General features: G+C 40.5%; 1 pseudogene; it reads right to left on the minus strand.

Annotated features, from left to right (window-relative positions):
• Positions 1 to 21497: 21497 nt before the first annotated feature.
• Positions 21498 to 23605, minus strand: LOC126595421 (uncharacterized; annotated as a pseudogene).
• Between the last annotated feature and the right edge of the window lie 268 nt (positions 23606 to 23873).

Here is a 23873-nt window from a genome sequence, read left to right on the forward strand (position 1 = left end):
CAAGAAGTGTCCATGTGCTTATGTAGCTTCATAAGCTCCTCACTAAGTGAAGTAAGGATTAAGCATTTGGCTTGTAAGTCATCCTCATAGTGTCTAACATAATTTTGACACTCCTCCTTTGAAGCTAGTTTCGTAAGAGGTACATGAGGAGGGGATTGCTTAAGCACATACAATATGTCTTTCACCTTTGAGACATTCTCAATATGGCGATACCAAGCAAGGAAACGTTGGCCCTTAAGGCCACTTTTGTCAAGTATAATGGTGGGTATAATTTTAGGCATGTCGATCACTACATAACATAACAGAAATCGTATTAGATTGTTTGTTTAAAACTATTTGATTGGGTCTTTGAATCAAATAGTACCACCCACTATTTTTGGCAAATTCCACATCCCTCAATAGAATTCGAGAGTTATATTGAACTCTTAGCGGGTTATGGGAGACTCACCATTACCAAGCCCACCTCACGATGATACGATGTTTGGCTAGCAAAAATAATGATGAGAGAATAACGCATTATTCATTTACAACTTTTGTAATTACCCATCCGTTTGGCCTCTAGAGAATGTTGTCTCACGATGATACGATGTTGGCACCATTGCACTTAGTTTAAGTTATTCCCACCATGCTTAGTTTGTGAAGGGGTTCAAGAATAGCCTCACGATGATACGATGTTTGGCTACCCTCGTTGCCTACACTAACCTCATCATATGTTTATGGACTCCTCCTGGATGTAAGCACATACTTTGTACTCCCCCATGATAGGGTGAAGCCGGTGTATGAGTCACAAACGCTTGGAGCCCACCACGGTGGAAGGCCTACGAAGAGATATTCTAAACATCTCTCGCTTATCAACTTAAATCTTCATTTTGAGGGAGTAGTTTTGGGCTACATCAAAACATTTTAATCATATTAAAAGAACTTGGGCCTATCAAAACTATTGGTCCAAGTTAATATGAATTAGTAGCATATAATACTCCCACTATTTCGAAGAAATAAGTGAGACTATATGGAACTACTAACAAATGCATTGCATCCTCATATGGACTATATAGTCATATTAGGTTTTAGGATGATTATGAACCGTTTGATTTGATCCAACACGAGCCTTGTGTTGGACCTTGGGTTTAAGGTAGATAGTTGTTGATTTTAGTTACGCGTTTAATCCAATTAAACCGTTATTTCCTATTGGGCGTTGGACCCAACTATTCCATTTTGCATACATATAAACAAAAAAGAATACATGAAATAATAATAAGGGCTTATGCCCTTTTACAACACAAATCAAATGATGGACTTATGTCCATTTACAACAAATGAATTAATCAAATTACATTCAAACCTATACTACTAAAACCCAAACATTCATAATGTATATCGGCCAATCACATAGCTCAATTATAGTGGCCTTTGGTTCATAATCACCCTTTTCTTAATCAATCAAATTAACTAAGAAAACAACTTTAAACAATTGGTTTTTTTTGGATCCATAGAATTGATTTAAATGGAACTAAATGAAATGAAAATCCAATTCTCATTTAAAGAGACAAAACAATTTTGTTCTCATCCTTTTGGGCCAAAAGGAAACTATGACCACAACATTTGGGCCACAACGTAAAAACGTAAACTTTTTGGGCTAAAATGCAAATACACAAAAGTATCTAAAACTTTATGTAATTGCACAAAGGGCCCCAAAAATAACCCCACTTGGGGTGGCCGGCCATTTGGGAAAAAATTGAAAAAAAATCTAAAAAATTTTGCTAGTGGTTTTTGGTGGGTGAGGAAAAGGATGAAAGTGATGATTTGTTTGAAAAATAAAGTCTATGACTAATTATGACAAATATTAAAATCATTTCATCACATCTCACCAATAACCTCAATCATCAAAATTTAAACCAAAACTTTATGAAAAACATAAAACTTTTGAATCAAAACTTCAAAACTTTATGTTCTTGGCAAGAACTTCAAGAACATTGAAGAACACTCATGAAAACTCATAATAGCTCCATGAATGTTTTCACTTACCAAAACTCAAATTTTCACCATTCAAAAGAGGGCTAACATCCTAGGGTACTTAGGGGTTCCAAAAGTCACTTTAAAACCATTTTAACAAGACAAACATGAACCCAAAAAATCACCCTTTGGATTTGGCCGAATTTCCCAAAACACATGGCACCAAATTTTAGTTCCAATATTCATGCTTAAATGAAATACATCTACAACATTTGAGATGCTAAATTTTCTAGCAAAATTTATAAATTCAAAAGCAAGAACAAAGCTTGTAACATTTACAACATTTAAATCACAAAATATGAAAGTCACAAAACCCCAAAAGGATTCACCATAAACTAGGCCTAGGCTCTGATACCACTTGAAGGAAAAATTTTGTCCTAGCTAAGAACAAGTATGAACATTTGAATACATATGCATACTATTAACTCATTAATATAGGCATGCATCCAAAAACAATTCAATAAAACCCATGACTTTCAAAGCCTAGTATATGGTGAACCAAAATGAACTCTTTAACAACATTAAAGAGAAAGAAGAATTTAGTGATTCTTTACCCTTGAAGCTCATCCTTGTTTACACAAGGGATTCACCCAAGTGGAGGGCCTTCAAGTCACCTCCAAGCTCCTTGAATCCTTCTTGTGTTTTCTTCCCTTTAGTGCTCCTTTGATGATTTGAGGAAAAAGGATTTGTTCTCCAAAACACCAAAAGCTTGATGTCTCTAAGTCTCTTCACCAAGGTTGTATCTTGTGAAGATGATATGGATGATTAAAAGAAGAAGAGATTGCTAGATATTTCTTCCTTTAATGGCCGGCCTCTTAGAAGAAATAGAGAGAAAATGTCTCATCAAATTTCAACTTACCAAACCCTAAAGCTATAAAGTTGAATTTATACTTCATTTCTTTGGTGAGTGGCAAACTTGCAATTAAGCAAACTTTGCCCATCCAACCCTAATGGCCGGCCTCCTTGGTGTTATTGGGCTATTTGCCCATTTTGTTTTAGTTGTCATACAACTTAAACATAATGGGCCTTTTGGACCAAAACGCTTTTGGGCCCCGAAACCCAAAACCAACATATAAGCCCAATACGAACCTTTCGTATAATTAATTAACTAATTAATTAATCTTGACCATTCTTCAATTAAACCATTTAATTGCTTATCCATTTCATTTGATTTCTTCACATACATCCTTACTCGGTGTACGATCCATTAGGTTCTAATTAGCGAGGCAGTGGGCGATGTTACTTTTAACTATCGATTATGAATTGAAACCACATTTCAATTCTCCCTTTCATTGATTAGTGTTTGCTAACCATTAGGGCTTCCACAAACCATGGTTGACGCCTAGCAGCATGTCATGGTTACCCAAGCTAAGTAGAATTGGTTGGAGAACCTATCCAGTTACAACTACAATGCAATACGGTCCTTCTCTAATACAATACTCTTAATCACATTGTTTAAGTGATAGTTTGTTTCATGTCTACTATCCAATGTGATTCTTTCTTATATGATTCCCTTGAATATGATTTGGAACAACCTTCCTTTAGTCATATTCATTTGCTTTGGCCAAAGACTTTAGAATCATATCTTAGAGTATTCTCCCTCCACCATGGAAGGTTAGAGATCCCTTGTTGTACATTCATATGCCTACATGACTAGATAGCTTGACCCCAACAATGCCGTGGACACTCCGAGGGAATGCCGTTGACAGGATCAAAGATCAAGGACCTAACCATTAGACATCTATGATGCCTCAGGTCAAAGGACTACTTTGCATATTGCAACCTTTGAGTTCTTACATGACATGTATGTTCAAACTTTGATTTGATCGTAGTTCAGTGTACTCGATTACTATTTCGAGCACCTATGTGTCTGTCTTAGTGTCCAACACCAAATCACTTGAGACTAGTCATACTCACACTTGAGTCAACATAACACATACTAACCTTAGCGGATTGTCAATGCCCAATTGGCAATCCTATGGCTAGGAACGTTTTAGGAATGATCATAAGAGAAAGGTCTCGATAATCTAACTCACTTAGATCACTTATCTCTTAGAACAAATACATTCCTTGGATTCACTTATTGCTTAAACACATGATATAATAAACAGTGATTAACAATAAGATTTTCCCTCCATTAAACATATAAAAGTTTAACATAATAAGTATTCCAAAAAGCTATTACATCAAATGAGTGGCTTTGTGGGCATACTTCCAACATTTATTTAGTTTCCACATATATTTTATAAAGAATTTTCTACATATGCCTAGATTAGACTAATGTTTATAAAATTAGCAGAATGACAGAATTTACAAAATTATCAATTTACCGTTGTATGATCATATTTACATTAACTGCTCATCGTGTGCTACACTGGTGTTAGTACTCACCTGGGCCAGGGCTAGTCTTCACGTGTATGTTCACATCACACCATACATTTACTTTGGATCCATTGTAGGTGCCAGTCATGTCCTAGATTGCTATAGGAAATTAGGACTCATATGTGATGTGCATAGCACCAATCTTCACATGATTGTAGTACTATACCGTAAATCATTTTTTACATCTAGTCTTATTCATATTAGAATACCTCTACATGAACTCATGTTTCAGCATATGTTAATGAGCACTCGATATGATACGTTCGTTTATGTGAGATATTTTGATTATCGGATGTTATGTTTTTATTTATGAAATATTGTGAATATTGCATTCTCGAGATATTACTGTTTACGGTAAGTATTTTCATACTATATGTAGTATGCAATGTTTGGAAACTATACTTGTTTTACGGTGAGGGGTTATTATGTTTTCGAAAAGGTTTTACAAAACTTTGTTTTTAGGACCATCCACCCTTGTTTTTTGCCCATCCAGGTTTTAATGGCAGAGCCTTTGTGACGACGAGAATTCTTGGCAAATGTTGGTATAGAAGAGTACCTTCAATTGTATAATTATTATCCTACTTTTACTATACTATGATTATGCTTTGACATCACGTGTGAAAGGGGTTTATTCCCGCTCATATGCGCACATTTGCATTTAGTCACTTTTAGGTTTAAATTTACTCACATTTTCCACATCACTAGACTTTATGGCTTTGTCACCTTCCTGGTGTTGGCCAGCACGGCTCGATTCGGAGTGCAGGAGGACATTCCGGATCGTGGTGTGTCAACCAACCAGAAGATTTTTTTGTACATGGCCAAGAGAACAAAGTATGTAAGTTAATTAAATCTTTTTATGGTTTAAAGCAGACACTTAAACAGTGGCATGAAAAATTTGATTTCTGCATGATTAACAATGGCTATAAAAGTAATGAGAGTGACAAGTGCATATATTATAAATCATCGAATGATTCACATGTTATTATTAGCCTCTATGTTGATGATTTATTAATTGTGGCTCAAATATGTTTGTTTAAGAGCCATTTTGACATGAAGATTCTGGTGAGGCTAATTTTATTTTGGGCATGAAAATTACAAAAACATGTGATGGTATTTTTCTTGATCAGTTGCATTATATTGCAAGGATGTTTCCACTCCTTTTGATTCAAGTGTTCATCTATTTACAGTTGAAAAAGAAAATGATGTGATAAATCAAAAGGAATATGCTAGCATAATTAGTAGTTTGAGATATGTGATTCATTGTACTAAACCTGAAATTGCATCTGCAATTGGACAACTTAGCAGGTTTACCAGTAAGCCAGGTAAAGAGCATTGGCATGCCATAGAAATAGTAATGAAATATTTACTTGGCACAAAGAATTATGGTTTATTTTATAAAAAAAAAATATCCTGCAGTACTTAAGGGTTTTAGTGATGCTGGCTGGAACACTATGTCAAGTGATTCTCTTTCAAGCACTGGTTATATTTTTACATTAAGTGGTTGAGCTTTTTGTTGGAAATAAGAGAAGCAAATATTATTGCTAATTCAACCATGGAGGCTGAGCATATTGCTTTGACATCAACCACTCAAGAAGCAGAATGGTTGAAAGATTTTTTATATGACAACCCACATTGGGAAAAATCAACACTACCTATTGTAATTCATTGTGGTAGCACTGTTTCTATGGGAAGAAAAAATAGTGTTATGAGGTCTCATTTGAGCAACGGTAAATCCAAACCTCTAAGAAGAAAACATAATGTTGCGAGGTCTCATTTGAGCAATGGTACCATTATTGTGAATTATATTAAATCAGTGATCTTGCAGATCCATTAACTAATGCCTTGGCAAGAGAAAGGGTCTAGAGTACATCGAGGGGGATGTGATTAAAGTCTGTAAAATCATGAGCCATGTATGAGGATACCCAACTGTTTGGGCCCAAAAATATTGGTTTGGGCCGAGTTTAGAATTGTTCTCGGCCCAGAGGCCGTGTTTAGGTGGCATTGGGGATTGTCTAGCGCATGGGCCGCGCAGTCGAAGCTGGCCATATCTCGTCGGGAACCTGTGGGATGAGGGTGAGTCCTATTACAAGAAGGAGTTTCAACAAGATAAGGATGCTGGAGTTTGAGATTTAATGCGGCCTGATAACAAGTTAAGTTCAAAGTCCTAGTATGAGTAGGATTGGCCGAGATAAGGTTAGATCGAGGAAAGGAGTTCTAATCCAAGAATAATCAGGATTCAATGCCGGTTGGCTACTATAAATAGGGAGGGAGGATATCGAACAAACCTTCTCCAATTCAACACATAAACTACCCTGTGCAAACTCTCACTCTACGCGAAACCTCTCAACAACTTTGAGATTTTTACTTTCTTTTTGTTGGAAGTATGCCCACAAAGCCACTCATTTGATGTAATAGCTTTTGGAATACTTATTGTATTAAACTTTTATATGTTTAATGAAAGGCAAAGCTTATTGTTAATCACTATTTATTGTATCATGTGCTTAAGCAATAAGGGAATCCAAGGGATGTATTTGATCTAAGAGACAAGTGATTTAAGTAAGTTAGATTATCGAGACCTTTCTCTTATGTTCATTCCTAAAACGTTCCTAGCCATAGGATTGCCAATTGGGCATTGACAATCCGCTAAGGTTAGTATGTGTTATGTCGACTCAAGCGTGAGTATGACTAGTCTCAAGTCATTTGGTGTTGGACACTAAGACAAACACATAGGTGCTCGAAAGAGTAATCGAGTACACTGAATCACGATCAAAAGAGAGTTCGAACATACATGTCATGTAAGAACTCGATAATTGCAATATGCAAAGTAGTCTTTTGACCTGAGTCATCATAGATGTCTAATGGTTAGGTCCTTGACCTTTGATCATGTCAAAGGCATTCCATTGGAGTGTCCACGGCATTGTTGGGGTCAAGCTATCTAGTCATGTAGGCATATGAATGCACAACAAGGGATCTCTAACCTTCCATGGTGGAAGGAGAATACTCTAAGATGTGATTCGAGAGTCTTTGGCCAAAGCATATGAATATGACTTAGGAAGTTTGTTCCAAATCTTATTCAAAAGAATCATATGGAGATGTATCACATTGGATAGAAGACATGAAACAAACTATCACTTAAACAATGTGATTAAGAGTATTGTATTAGAGAAGGACCGTATTGCATTGTAGTTGTAACTGGATAGGTTCTCCAACCAATTCTACTTAGCTTGGGTAACCTTGACATGCTGCTAGGTGTCACTCATGGTTTGTGGAAGCCCTGATGATTAGCAAACACTAATTTTAAGGGAGAATTGAAATGTGGTTTCAATTCACAATCAATCGTTAAGAGTAACAATCGCCCACTACCTCGCTAAATGGAACCTAATGGATCGTACACCGAGTAAGGATGAAAGTGAAGAAATTAAATGAAATGGATATGCAATTAAATGGTTTAATTGAAGAATGGTCAAGATTAATTAATTTTACGAAAGGTTCGTATTGGGCTTTTAAGTTGGTTTTGGGTTTCGGGGCCCAAAAGTGTTTTGGTCCACAAGGCCCATTATGTTTAAGTTGTCTGACAACTAAAACAAAATGGGCAATAAGCCCAATCACAACAAATAGGCCGGCCATGGTGAGGAGAGGGTGAAGGTTTGCTTAATTGCAAGTTTGCCACTCACCTAAGAAAAGTGTTATAAAAGCAACTTTATAGCTATTTTTCTCATTAGGGTTTTTCTTGTAGAAAAAGGTGAAACCTATTCTCTCTTTTTAAACAAGGAGGCCGGCCACTTAGAGGAGATTTATCTAGCAATCTTTTCTTCTCTAAGTCATCCATTTCATCTTCACACCTCACCCTTGGTGTGGAGACTTAGAGACACCAAACCTTTGGTGTTTTGGAGATCCTTTCCTCACATCCTCAAGGACCAAAGGAGCACAAAAGAAGAAGGAAATCACAAGCAAGATCCAAGGAGCTTGGAGGTGACTTGAAGGCCCTCCACTTGGGTGAATCCCTTGTGTAAACAATGATGAGCTTCAAGGGTAAAGAATCTTTAAATTCTTCATTCTCTTTAATGTTGTTAAAGAGTCTTTTGGTTCACCATTCACTAGGCTTTGAAAGTCATGGGTTTTATGAATTGTTTTTGAATGCATGCCTACTTTAATGTGTTAATAGTTTGCATATGTATTCAAATGTTCTTACTTGTTCTTAGCTAGGACAAAATTATTCCTTCACTTTTTCCACCAACATACCTTCAGTTTGGATAAACAGCACTGTAGAGGCAACCGGCAAACATCTTCAGTTTGGATAAACAGCACTGTTGTCGTAGAATCAACCGACAGTGAAACACCTTCAGTTTGGATAAGCAGCATTATAATAGGGTCGACTAGTTATCTATCTAAGGCTTAGTTGAGAAGGATTTTCAGATCCTCATTGGCAGAGGTCATTACATCAGCCTTCTTGGCGAAGTGAGGTGTTACTAGGGCTCGGCACATCAGACGTTGAGTTGTTTATGATTGGGTATTTGCAAGTAGGTTTTAGAGTTCAACATTCTGATGGCCGAACCACTTTCACAATCAAGACGTACATTTGTTTTGAGTATTTGTGTCCCTATACTCTGGTGTCGATTCGACATGCTTATATTCTCACGAACATAATCACTGTGACCGAATCCAACGCCGACGATTTGTGAACTTCGTAGTACTAGCAGCCTTGTCTTTTGGCTCTAGAACCTGAAGGCCGAGAATGTCCTTCCTCGGCCTCAGTCTCAAGATCGAGAAGTTAGCCGTTCGCTCAACGCAACATCAACAAATTTTACTCCTTGGCTGAGCTTGGCCGACAAGTTGGCACGCCCTGCATACAATCGAAAGACGTAGTTAGCTTACTAATTACTCGGATGCGCGCAATGTAGGTTTAGTTGTTTTTAGGGTCAACATTTTGGCACGCCTAGTGTGACCCAGTGCTAAAACTATGAAGTTCATGACCATCGAGACACGATCGGTAAAAAAGAAAACAACCATGGGAAAATCAGGGACCAATTTATCGGTTCAAAGTCCTGGACAAGAGGTGTTACATGCACGAAATCCTATTATCGATGTGACCCCTGAGGCTGCAAGTGTAACACACCGAGAAAAGGAAGTGTGCCTCGGTACCCAGCCTCGAAACGCAGAAGTAACCAACCGAACCGAAGGACGTAGTTAGCTTACTAATTACTCGGCCTGTGCGCCACATAGGTTTAGTAGTTTTTAAGGTCAACATTTTGGCACACTTGGTGGGACCCACACCAGATTGCTCGAAGTGATACGAAGCAATAGTGAGACCCATAACAGATTGCTCGAACTATTAGTTTGCAAAGTCTTCGAATGAGGACCTATTGATCAGGCTTGACAGCTTCCATTTAAAGGTAGTCCCCCTACAAGCTGAAGTAGTATCTACTCGACCCAAAACGATTGACTTAGAAAAAATGGAGGATTAAGTAGTAGGTCAGATGGATCCGACCAAAGAATGGAAGCAACATCCATCAATATGACCGAGGTCAAATGAATGATTGATTCGGCCATGAAAAAAAGGGTCGAAATTTCCAAAATTCATTCACCCATATCCAGCTTATGTGGAAAAGTTTGAATATCCTAAAGGTTTCAAGATTCTAGATTTCAGCCTTTTTGCTGGAGAATCGTCCTTATCCTCGTTTGAACATGTGGCCCGTTTCATTGCACAATGCGGAGATGTCAATGATGATTTTCATAAACTACGGTTGTTCAACTTTTCGTTGACAGGTTTAGTATTCGCATGGTATATCAACCTCCCACCCAATTCTATGAAAAGCTGCAAGGAGTTGGTTGAGAAATTTCACGAACAGTTTTATTGGCCAGGGATGGAAATGTCATTTTCTTCATTGGCTAGGATGGCTCAATCATCTGATGAGTCACCAATGGATTATCTTACAAGATTTAAATCTACCAGGAATTGGTGCCGAGTACCTCTTCTTGAAGTCAAGTTTGTTAGGCTTGCTCTGAACGGGCCGACGTGGAGTACAAAAAAAAGTTCTTGGGGGCAAACTTTCAGGATATGTATGAATTAGCCCAACATGTCGAGCAATATGATTATTTGCTTCGAGAAGAACAGATCTTGAAATCCCCACCCCGAGGAACGATTTACAAAAATCCTACGGTCAACTACGCATCGACCGAAGGCGAAGATTCCCAATACGTCAGTGTAGACGTGGCCGAGATAGTAATAGATAAACCATATGTTTTCAAGGCATTGACCCAACTTAATTCCAAGGATGCCAAAACCCGCTCATCCACTGAAGAAACGGCGAAAACATCGAAAGTTTACACTTTTGATATCACAAAGGCAGAGGCAATTTTCGACCAATTGCTATTAACGAAGATTATCAAACTTAGGCTAGGACATAACATTCCCAAGGCCGAAGAGCTTAAAGGAAAGACGTACGTATTGCAAGTATCATAATTCGACCAAGCATGCCACAAACAACTGTGTCGTATTCCGTGATGATATCCAAAGCTGGATTGACAAAGGCAAGCTAAAGTTTCCTGAAAAACGAATAACGGTCGACGCTGATCCATTCCCTTCAGCGACAGTTGGCATGGTAAACGCCCGTTTACCCAAAAGCAAAGGGAAAGGGAAAGTCGAGTTTTTCCCAATATAACACGTCCTAAAGAAACATTCCTAGCCACGACTTAAGATCGACCTATTTTCCAATGAACCACCTACTGAGTTTTCAGGACCGGCTGTAGTTGAATCTATGACAGATTCCAGTGTAGAAGAAAATGATGAGCCGATAGTTTTGTGCAGCAATTGTAAGGCACGCGTTGTATTAACTGAACCCAAGGAGAAATTGCCTTAGACTCAAATTACTACATTGCGGCAACAATCTACAACCACGGCAGCACCTCCAAAGGAACCTAGTGAAGGCCAGTGCCAGAAAGTGTTCGATAGGCTCGGCCCACAAAAATAGATGGACGACCCTACCTCGGTCAGACGGCGCCTTGATTTCGACGCACTGTTTTACAACGAGGATTATTATTCACGTAATTCCAGTTGCTCAAGTTCATCAGCAAATCCAAAAACCTTTACGCAGCCTGAACCACGTGACAAATGTTAGTACAATTACAATTCTCCCACTGGCATGTATATTGCTTAATCCAAATCTCAGAAACATTGACGTCAGCTTATATATTGCATGGCTCAACGGCAGGCGGCCTAGACTGTTTCGGCCACTAAATGGCAGTCGAAAGAGATTGTAGGAAGCGGAGATGACCAGCCAACCCCGACGATCATGGCTGAATTATAGGGGCAAATGGAAACCAATCGTGACTACGAAACAACCATCGAAGAGTCCGAGAAACGCATCAAACATCTCATTTGGCCCGGGGAGATGAAAGCTCGCTTTGACCAGTTTAAGAAAGAGGCCGAAAGCCAACTTTCCCTGTTACCTCTGAAAGAGTCGCTAATCAAAGTTGGGCGAAATCTACACCCTCCGTTCTGAAGGAAAATTTTTGTCCTAGCTAAGAACATATGAGAACATTTGAACACATATGCAAACTAATAACACATTAAAGTAGACATGCATTCAAAACAATTCTAAAACCCATGACTTTCAAAGCCTAGTGAATGGTGAACCACAAGACTCTTTAACAATATTAAAGAGAGGGAAGGATTTAGAGATTCATTACCCTTGAAGCTCATCCTTGTTTACATAAGGGATTCACCCAAGTGGAGGGCCTTCAAGTCACCTCCTAGCTCCTTGGATCTTCCTTGTGTTTTTCTTCCTGTTGATGCTCCTTTGCTCCTTGAGGATGTGAGGAAAGGATCTCCAAGAACACCAAAGATTTGGTGTCTCTAAGTCTCCACACCAAGGATGAGATGTGAAGATGAAATGGATGACTTAGAGAAAAAAAGATTGCTAGCTAATTCTTCCCTAAGTGGCTGGCCTCCTTTTAGAGAAAAAGAGAGAAAGTGTTTCTCTTCTTTTCTTCAAGAAAAACCTAATGAGAAAAAGCTATAAAGTTGACTTTATACTACATCACATGTGAATGGCAAACTTGTAATTAATTCAAGTTTGCATCCACTCACCCTTATGGCCGGCCTTGTCTTTGTTATTGGGCTAATTGCCCATTTTGTTTTAGTTGTCATACAACTTAAACATAATGGGCCTTGTGGACCAAAACACTTTTGGGCCCCGAAACCCAAAACCAACTTAAAAGCCCAATACGAACCTTTCATAAAATTAATTAACTAATTAATTAATCTTGACCATCCTCAATTAAACCATTTAATCGCTTATCCATCTTATTTATATTTCTTCACTTTCATCCTTACTCGGTGTACGATCTATTAGGTTCCAATTAGCGAGGCAGTGGGCGATTGTTACTCTTAACGATCGATTGTGAATCGAAACAACATTTCAATTCTCCCTTTGTTGAAGATTAGTGTTTGCTAATCTTCAGGGCTTCCACAGACCATAAGTGACACCTAGCAGTATGTCATGGCTACCCAAGCTAAGTAGAAGTGGTTGGAGAACCTATCCAGTTACAATTACAATGCAATACAGTCCTTCTTTAATACAATACTCTTAATCACATTGTTTAAGTGATAGTTTGTTTCATGTCTACTATCCAATGTGATACTTCTTTATATGATTCAATTGAAAATGATTTGGAACAAAACTTCCTAAGTCATATTCATATGATTTGGCCAAAGACTTCTGAATCATATCTTAGAGTATTCTCCCTCCACCATGGAAGGTTAGAGATCCCTTGTTGTGCATTCATAAGCCTACATGACTAGATATCTTGACCCCAACAATGTCGTGGACACTCTCGATGGAATGCCTTTGACATGATCAAAGATCAAGGACCTAACCATTAGACATCTATGATCGTTGTTCAGTGACATGTATGTTTGAACTAACAAGTTCCTACATGACATGTATGTTTGAACTCTCTTTTGATCGTTGTTCAGTGTACTCGATTACCCTTTCGAGCACCTACGTGTTTGTTTTAGTGTCCAACACTAAATGACTTGAGACTAGTCATACTCATGCTTGAGTTGACATAACACATACGAACCTTAGCGGATTGTCAATGCCCAATTGGCAATCCTATGGCTAGGAACGTTTTAGGAATGAACATAAGAGAAAGGTCTCGTTAATCTAACTTACTTAAATTACTTCTCTCAGATTATATACTTTCCTTGGATTCCCTTATTGCTTAAACACATGATACAATAAATAGTGATTAACAATAAGCTTTGCCCTTCATTAAACATATAAGAGTTTAATACAATAAGTATTCCAAAAGTTATTACATCAAATGAGTGGCTTTGTGGGCATACTTCCAACACGTTCCTCGATGAATCCTTGGAATACATGAAAGTGTTTCACAAGAACTATTCCACCAACGATTTGTATGGACTACCCAAAGCATGTCAAGAAGCTTTCGACCTGGCACTAACCTGCCCTGATGCTGAACAGGTCATCCAAAAAACCACCTACCCAGCAGTGAAAGCTAGATTCCAGCATATACGAGAGGCTAGGGTTCTTGGCTTCGAGTTCGATCCAAGGACTAAGGGACATTGATACAGCCGAACTCATTTTTTCTCTTAAAGACCTTCAACACCTACGATATCACTTTGAAGTCTTCTTGGCCGCGTCTCTATTAAGCCTAATGGCTGATGAGAAAGATCGGGTGGCACGTTTAGACGCTTACTTGGACACAAGAGATGCCCGGATCACCTATGAAGAACGTGCTCAAAAAACACTGCAGGAGCAAAGTCAGACACCGGAACCAGACGAGCTCGACAATTACAGTCCCAAGGAAACAAGGTCGTTATCCTTGGCACAAGGGCAAGTACCTGTCAAGACACCCAATCATCAAGCTGAAGATGTGCTAACGCACGATAGTATAGTCCTCAATAACCCGGAAGACGACGACCAGGATCCAATGGGCCCCTTAGTCCTTGAGAATATGGAAATCAGCATGGTCTATGTTCTACCTGCTGAATTCTAGCTAACTACACACCAACCAAATTCCTTGGATGGTGATGTAGTTGCCGAGGAAGCAACATAAGTTGATTTCGTCACCGCCACTGAAGATGAGCCAGTAAACCACGACGAGAAACTTAAAACAGCCCTAGCCATTTTGTTTCCCCGCTCCTCCTCGGCTAATCTTTTGCATTTAAAGCCGTTGTGTGTCATGGCCCACATTGAAGGTTACCCAATCTCCAAAATATTCGTTGATTGCGAAGCAATGGTCAATATCATGCATGTATCCGTCATGAAAGCATTACGACGATCCAACGACGAACTCATTCCTTCAGTAATAACCATCACCAGCTTCGTCAATGATAAGTCTCAAACCAAAGGAGTACTCCTTTTGGAGGTGAACATTGCAGGTCGCAATCATATGACCGTATTTTTTATCGTCGACTCCAAGATCGAATATAATGCTCTGCTCGGCAGGGATTGGATTCATCAAACTAATTGCATCCCTTCTTCTTTATACCAAGTTCTCATTTTTTGGGACTGCAAATCGGTCATGGTCCACCCAGCCGATAATTAGCCATTTGAAACCAACATGATTCAGGCCCGTTATATGATGACCACGTCGGCTACATTACCCTCCAGGGTTTTAATGAAGATGGACGGTCAACTCGGATCTCAGTCCAGAAATCCATCGAGGTAGGCACCCAGACTGTCCACCAGGATTCGGCACGACACGACTTGACTTAGTCAAAGGCGTCGGGCCGCAGTTTCATCCACGATGGAACGTCTGCTGGCCCATTGGTATGCTATTTCCAGGCACCCACATTCGAGCATCAACTTAATCGAATTTTTGGCTGGGGAAGATAATGGCCCAATACTGTCGTTAGACAAAGTTCAAGCCGCACCAGCTGAACTCGAGGACAGTCAACCCCAAGTTAAAGACCCCTTAGAGGAAATAAATGTCGGAATGGCCAATGACCCTCGGCCATTATTTATTAGTGCACTCTTACCCCCTGCCATGAAAGTCGAACTTTGTCAATTACTCGACAAGTTTAAAGATTGTTTTGCTTGGAGTTATCATGAGATGCTGGGCCTTGATCAGACCCTTGTTGAACATGAATTATGCATTAAGGTTGGTTGTAAGCCTTTCCGCCAGCCCCCTCATTGGTTCTTGACCGAAGTACAGCTCGGCATAAAAGATGAACTAGTTTGACTTTTAAAAGCCGGGTTTATTCGGACTGCTCGATACATCGAGTGGCTGGCCAATATCATTATAGTGTTAAAGAAAAATGGTGCCCTACGCATCTGTATCGATTTTCATAATCTGAACCTGGCAACGCCCAAAGATGAGTACCCGATGCTAATCTCCGACTTGCTAATTGATGCCGCAGCACATCACGAGATCCTATCCTTCATGGATGGGGATGCCGGTTATAACCAGATTTTCATCATCGAAGCTGATGTCCATAAGACTACCTTTCGATGTCCCGGGCCACTCGGCACATACAAATGGGTTGTCATGCCCTTCGAACCTAAGAATGCCGGTGCAACATACCAACGAGCTATGAACACTATTTTCCATTATTTAATTAGTACCATCGTCGAAGTCTACATCGACGATGTGGTCATCAAATCAGCACGACGGCAGACACATTTGGATGACCTCCGTCAGGCATTCCTGCGCATGCCCCGACATAATCTGAAGATGAATCCCGCCAAATGTGCTTTCGGCATATCAACTGAAATTTTTTTAGGCTTTCTTGTACATCACCGTGGTATTAACGTAGACGACAACAAGGCCCGCGTAATCATTTATGCTCTACCACCGACAACTAAGAAACAATTACAGTCGTTGCTCGGAAAGATCAACTTTCTCTGACAATTTATTGCCAACTTAGCCGGGAAAATGAAAGCTTTTTCCACACTTTTGAAACTCAAGGACTCTGACACCTTTGAATGACATGCCGAGCACCAACATGCATTCACACAGATCAAAGTCTCTTTAATGAATCCACTTGTCCTTGTTCCACCACGACGGAGTCGACCTCTTAAAGTATATATCTCGGTGACCGAAGAATCTATCAGCTGCCTTTTGGCACAAGACAATGACGCCGGGTGCGAACATGCCATTTTTTACCTTAGCCGAAACCTCAACCCACCAGAGATTAATTACTCCGCTGTCGAGAAGCTCTGTCTTGCCCTATTTTTCACCGCGTCAAAATCAAACATTACATGCTCCCGTCAGTCACTCAGGTCATTGCCCAGACTGATGTCATTCGTTACATGCTCACTCGGTCGATCGTAACGGGACGAATTGGCAAATGTACGATGGCCCTTTCTGAGTTCAGCTTGCAATATGTACCCCAGAAAGCTGTCAAAGGTCAAGCTCTAGCCTATTTTTTGGCCAAACACCCTTCCCCATATGAGTTTGGGGGCAATGACGTCGACATCGACCTGATACAAACACATGATAATTACTGGACGATGTACTTTGATGGTTCCAGTACTTCAATCTCAGCTGGCATTGGGATCGTTATTCAATCCCCCACTCATAATCGTTGGTATTTTTCTTTCAAGCTCAATTTCAATTGTACGAATAATCAGGCCGAATATTAAGCCCTTGTTATTCGCCTCGTGATGTTGCACAATTTGCGGGCAACTCATGTCCTTGTTCTTGGTGACTCCGAACTTATCATTAATCAACTCAACGAGACTTTTCGTTGCATGAGTTGTCCTCTGGCGCCTTACCACATGGTTGCTGTTGGAAATGTGCCCTAAAACTAATCATATGATGATACTTTACGAACATTTCACATGTTAAACTAATATAGTTTAATTTAAAGGGTAAAGATTATTGTTTGAAGCCGTCTCATATAAATGTTATACGCTTAAACGATAAGTCCAAGGAATATGTAATTGGGAGAATGTGATCTAAAGAAGATAGATTCATGAGACCATTCTCTTTCGTATACATATCCTAAACATTCCTGATCATAAGATTGCCAATTAGGCATTGACAGTCCGTTAAAATCAGTACATGTTATGTCTTCTCTTAGGGAGAGTGACTGGTCTCGAGTCATTGGTGTGACTGACACCAAGACAAGTACGTAGGGGCTCAATAGAGAATGAGTTCACTGAACACAATCAACAAGGAGTTCTCATACTCATGTCACATGAGAACTCATGGTTGGGATAATGCAAAGGAGTGCTTTGACCTGAGGCATCATAGTTGTCTTGTGGTTAGGTCCTTGATCTTTGACTATGTCAAAGTCATTCCATCCGAGGGTGTCCACGACATAATTGGGGTTAAGCCACTTAGCCATGGAGGCAAGTGAATGTGCAACAAGGGATCTCTAACCTTCAAACTGTTTGAGGGAGAATATTCTATGATATGATTAAGAATCTATAGCCAGAGTATGAATGACATTTAGGAAGTCGTTCCAAATCACATTCAAGGTAATCATATAAGTAAATGAATCACATTGGATAGTAAACATGAATAAACTATCAATCCAAACAATGTGGTCAAGAGTATTGTATTAGAGAAAGACCGTATTGCATTGTAATCCTAAACTGAATAGGTTCTCCACCTCTTCTGATTAGCTTGGGTAACCATCACATACTGCTAGGTGTCACTCATGGTTTGTGGAAGCCCTAAACGTGTATAATCACTAAAGGGAGAATTGAAAGTAAGTTTCAATTCACAATCGATTTGAAAGAGTTCTAATCGCCCACTGCCTCGCTAAAAGGAACCTAATTGATCGCACACCGTATAAGGTAATGCTTCAAGGATTTGACGGAAATGAGTAAGGAAAATTAAATGGTTTAATTGTTTATGGCAAGAATTAATTAATATGTTAATTGCTCAAATGAATAAGTTTGTTTTAAAACCTTGAGTTAGTTTTGGGCCTTAAAGCCCAAATTGGGCTTCGAATTGTCAAGCCCATTAGCTTACGTTGTATGACAACTTAACAAACAAAATTCAAGAAGCCCAAAACAGCCAAAGGCTTGGGAAAACCGGCCATAGAGAGAGGAATGGCCTTTTGGTCCAAAATGCATACAAAAGTTGAAAGCATAGAAGGGGTATCTTTGCTCCATCCTCATTAGGGTTTTCTAAGGATGAAAAGTAAGAAAAACTCTCTCTCTTTTCTCTCTAGAACAGCCGGCCACCATGGGAGAGTTTACTAGCATCTAACTCTTCCATGGCCACTCATCTTCTTCCTCAACCATCCTTGGTGTCGGAACTTAGAGGTCTCCAACTTTGGGGACTTTTGAAGAAACCAATTCTTCCATCCATATCCAAGAAGGCATGAAGCCAAGAAGCAAAGTTCCTCCATCCACATCCATGGAGCCAAGGAGTAACGTGACAAAGGAAAGAAGGCCCTGACATGAGTGATTAACCTTTGCTAAGCAAAGTGGTGCTTCAAAGGTATAAAGTTTCTCAACTCACTTTGTTTTGAGTTGAGTCTTGGTTCACCCTTCTACTAGGCTTTAAATTTCATGGGTAATGTTTTGTTTTTTAGTGCATACAAGCATGATTCCGCCTTTAAATATTAATTGCATGCCATAGATATTGCTCAAATGAACATGTGTTTCACAAAATTTCCTTCAATTACCAGCTATTTGGCCGAATCCTTCGACAGCGTAACTTTCGAGCACATTTCACGAGTTTATAACACTGATGCCGATGAATTGGCTCAAATAGCCTCTGGAGCCCAACTCATGGGGGGCAAATTAGGCCGAGAAATACCTGTGTGACGACAAGCACATTCAGCCTTGATTAATCAGCAAGTTCGCCAACGTGATTGCGTGATCTGTACACGGATCATGTCTTTACCTTCGTTGTTAGAACGGAAGGACATTATTGAGGTTTGTGCCATCGAAGCATTACCAAACGATTGGAGAAGGACAATTATGCGATATATTAATAACCCTAATGAAAAACACGACCAATGGACAAGGGTGCATGCCACAAACTACGTATTATACCAGAATGAGCTGTATCAAAAAGGTGAGGATGGGTTACTGTTGCTGTTCCTCGGCTCGTAAGAAGTTACTCAAGCAATGGCAGAAGTACATGAAGGAATTTACGGAGCCCACCAATCTGAACGAAAAATATGTTGGCTAATTCGACGACATGGCTATTTCTGGCCGAGTATTCTGAAGGATTGTATTGAGTACGTAAAAGGTTATGTACTGTGTCAAATCCATGGGCCTATACAGATAATACTGACTGAATCATTACATTCGGTCACCAAACCATGGCCATTCCGAGGATGGGCCATGGATGTTATCGGTAAAATTACACCATCTTCTGGTGCAACAAAACATGCGTGGATACTTGTTACAACAAACTACTTCACCAAATGGGTCGAAGCCAAGTCATATGCTTAGCTAATGTCTAAGGAAGTTTGTAGTTCGTTGAAGAAAACATTGTCACTAGATTTGGCGTGCCAGAAACAATCATAACAGATAAGGGTACGATCTTTACATCCGACAGATTTAAGGACTATACGGCAAATGTAAAGATTTAACTCGAGCAATCTACACCATACTACCCGCAGGCGAATGGATAGGTCGAGGCAAGTAACAAGGTTCTTATTGGTATTCTTGAAAATATGATAAAAGAAAGGCCAGGCATGTGGCACTTAAGGATAAACGAAGCATTATGGGCTTATCGAACCTCTCTACGGACAGCCACCGGAACGACCCCGTACGTGTTGACTTACGGACACGACGCAATGTTGCCCGTTAAGCTAAGTATAAACTCGTTGCGAATAATTGAACAAAGTAGTTTGTTTAGCGTCGAGTACAGTCGAGCCATGAGACAAGAGCTAAAAGATTTAGAAGAAGCTCGGCTTAATGCTTATAACTTATTAATGGCTCAAAAGAAGATTGCCCAGCGTGCATATAATTAACGAGTTAAACAAAAAACATTCAACGAAGGAGAATTGGTTTGGCAAACCGTACTACCCATAGGAATTAAAGACCCCAGGTTCGGCAAGTGGTCACCGAATTGGGAAGGGCCATTCATTATTCATAAAGTCCTCGACAAGGGGGCATACCATCTTAGAGATCGAATTGGTATTGTTCACAAGTTGCCAATCAATGGAAGGTTTTTAAAAAAATACTATCCAGTCACATAGAAGATGTGAGAATAAAACTTCATTTCATTGGTCGATCAGTTTACAATCAAATAATTCTAGGGTGATGACGAAATAAGAGATTCAAGAACAGCTTTCAGCTCCAACCACCTCACCTCGCCCATCGTGACCTCAGCTTGCCTATTCCTCTTGTCCATCTTCAGCTGCTCGACTAACTTCACGCTCGCTGCGTATTCGGTTAAGCAAGATTTACCACCTGACTCAAAATCCTTCGCAAGTTCAGAATCAATTGCCAACCTTCGATTTTGAAGTTCGACAATTTGACGGTCAAGGTCGGCCAAGGTCTCATTTTTCTTGAAAACCCTCGATTTTGAACGGCCGTTGTAGCTTTCAAGTCATCGTTAGCCCGAAGAGCTTTCTTGAAAACACTGAAATATTCTCGGGTCCGTTCCAAGGCGAATAAAGCTTGAACGATGGCTTTGGCGCTCAATTGACCATCAGCTCCGAGATCGTTTAGACATGCACCCACCGAATCAAGGCCTTTGCGCTCGAGGACTTAAGAAGTTGAGAGAGACAAAAGCTCCTGCAACCGAACAAGAACAATTGATTCGGCGGGTTCAATCGTAGTTGCCGAAGGACCAGTCGCTTCCAAGGTGCTGGATAGGAGAGCATCAAACTTAATTTCCATGAAGGCTACACAAGAAAAACAGTTTAGGCACAAGGAAAATCTTAAAAAAATGTAGCAGGGAGGATTTGTTTTAGACCTGCTAAGAGGAGACTTCGGCCATGTCTCCGGGTTCATTGCTCGAACCTAGAGAGCTTAAAGGCCGAGCCTAGTGTTTTAGACTGCTTCTTAATTCACGCGGCTGATAAAGGTTATCTATGTTTGATGGTCACTGAGGGGGCTAGGAAATATAGATAACACCTTTCGGCGCTTAAAATTTTTGGTGGAATGAATAATTGGGCAACTGACAATTAATATTTTCTCGGTTCAGACTTGTTAAAACAAAATTGACAAGAGAAAGTAATTGAGCCTTACAAAAGTTGAGGTCACTTCTTGAAAGGGGATGCCGAGGTCCTGGTCCTATGGGTGAATCAGAGTTTCTGACGTCACCTCAGGTTCAATAATGGGCCTTTTCCCACGATCGGCCGTATGAGGAACAACCGGGTCAGTCGCCTTAACCACAGGAGAAGGATCAACAAAATGAGTTTCGATCGGTCAAGAGCAAATCGCCGGTAGAGTCTGGTCACTCTCGTCATCCTGAAACAAAAAAGTTGTTAACATTTTTGAATTTAATGAGTAAAGGGAGTGGTCAACATAGTCATACCTCTTCTAAGATGATCGCCGATTGTTTTAGATTCTTAGGGAGATTCTTCCCGATCAAAAGGGTTACCTCCCCCAGTACAGGTTCTACAGTCGGCCATGGAGCTACAGGCGTGTCGACCAGCGGTACAGCAACTGGTTCAACCACGACCTCAGAGACCTCGGGTACTGGTTGAGCTTAGGTTGCCAGGCTGGTTGAAGATGGCCGATTCACCGTTGAGGCCTGAACAACAGGAGCAGGAGGAGAGGCACTCGAGGCAGTTGTCCCGGTGGTGTGGCTAGAGATAACATGAATCTTCCATGCTCCCTTCTTCACCAATTTCTTGACGCATTTTGGGGGACGAAGAACTTTGCCTACTGTTTCGGCATCTGGGTGAGGTCGTTTGCTCGATGTGTTTTATGCGGCGGCTTTGAATTTCTCGGAAGAAGGGGCCATGTTTTTCTTGACCACTGCCGGGATGACAGCGTCCACTTATTTCAGTACCCGACCGCTTAAGAAAGTAAAATCTCGTTAGTAAAACCGTTTAAGTGTTTGAAGAATAAAGGAAGAAACAATGGTATACCTTGGGGCACCTCTTTAGATTGAGGGGCGGAGGATTTCTTAGGTCGGTCACCAAACATTTTGTTGACTACGTCCTCAACCTAAGTGCCAAAAAAGTTGTGAGTATATTCGTCCCACCAATCACCGAAGGTGTCGGTGCCGAGAGATTCAAGAACAACTAGTCGAAGGCAAAATTTCTTGCATCATTCTTGAAATTCTTTCTCGGTGTCTCTACACTCCCTTTCTGAGGAACCAGAGACGTGCCCTCGGTTTAGAAGAGAGCAAGAAGAAAGTAGAGGCATCGAGCAACCTTGGAGGTAGCCGAGCTGTTGGGCAGCAAAGTGGGCATGGTAGACTTCCCAACTTGCTCAGTGAGCATCGCAACCGAGGGGAAGGTCGCGAGTTAACACGAACGACCCCCAATTTTGACGAAAACCGGCATCTTCATTTTCACTCCAAGTCGATGTGGGAAGTCTGATGGAGTAGGATTATTCTTGACGATGACATATCAAAAATTCATCATCAGAAAAGACGTCCAGGCTGAAGAGGTATTTAAAGACTTATTCAGCTCGGTGATAAGGTACTGGTCGAAAGGCCAACTGAAAGCCGAGTGCTACAGTAGATTGAAGGCTGGAGATTTATGGCCGAAGTGTGGAGAAATAAACCTGCAGCCAGAGTTGGAACACCCAGAGATATCCATTCTGGTGCGGGTCGATCTTGTCGATAGTTGTTTTCGCCAGGCAACGTAGAAGGTTGGCAAGGATGGCGGGACTGAGCATTAGAAAGTGACCACTAGCCAGGGCTTCTGCTGCCGGTATATTCTTGACCAAGCATTTATTAGATTTGGTACAACAGATGAACTTGTTGTCCCAGTAAAATCGGAAGGCCTCGTGTTCTCCTTTCCGTAGACTCGCTTCCCCTCGACCAGCAAAATGGAAGATAAGGGTGTTGTAGTTCTGAAAATTCTTATGCAATTTATGAATGTCCTATTTTGAAGGCTCCTAACCTTCTTGGCTCAACGCCTCGACGGCCCGTGCGTCGAACAACACTTTGAGGTTAAGGTTTTTGGGCATCCAATAAGGGCGACATCGACTGGAATGCCAAAAGGAGGAGTCCCGATGATAGCCGAGATGTCGAGGATGGTAGGAGTTATAGGGCCGAATGGAATGACCATGGTGTTGGTGATCGAACACCGAAATCTTAGAGCTGCCATGAGGAGTTCTTTATCCATTGTAATCTCCATGGTCGAGAGCTTAATAGCGTCGTGGATACCAAGAGCCTCTCACTCCTTACCGAAGAATTTTTCCATTCGTATGACCCAGGCCACCTAGTTCGCATTAGTCGAAGGCCAGAATTCTTGGGGTTTTGTCTGGCACCACTTTGACTGGTCGAATCCTTACAGCAAACCTACCAAGTAGTTTTTTTTTAATAGGTTAAAGATGGAAGATGGCACCGTGTCTTTGAAGAGTGGGCCCAGAATTTAGTGGGTAAAGTTTAGTTCACCCTCGAAA

Source organism: Malus sylvestris, chromosome 13 (assembly GCF_916048215.2).
Source record: "Malus sylvestris chromosome 13, drMalSylv7.2, whole genome shotgun sequence".
NCBI classification, from domain to species: Eukaryota; Viridiplantae; Streptophyta; class Magnoliopsida; order Rosales; family Rosaceae; genus Malus; species Malus sylvestris.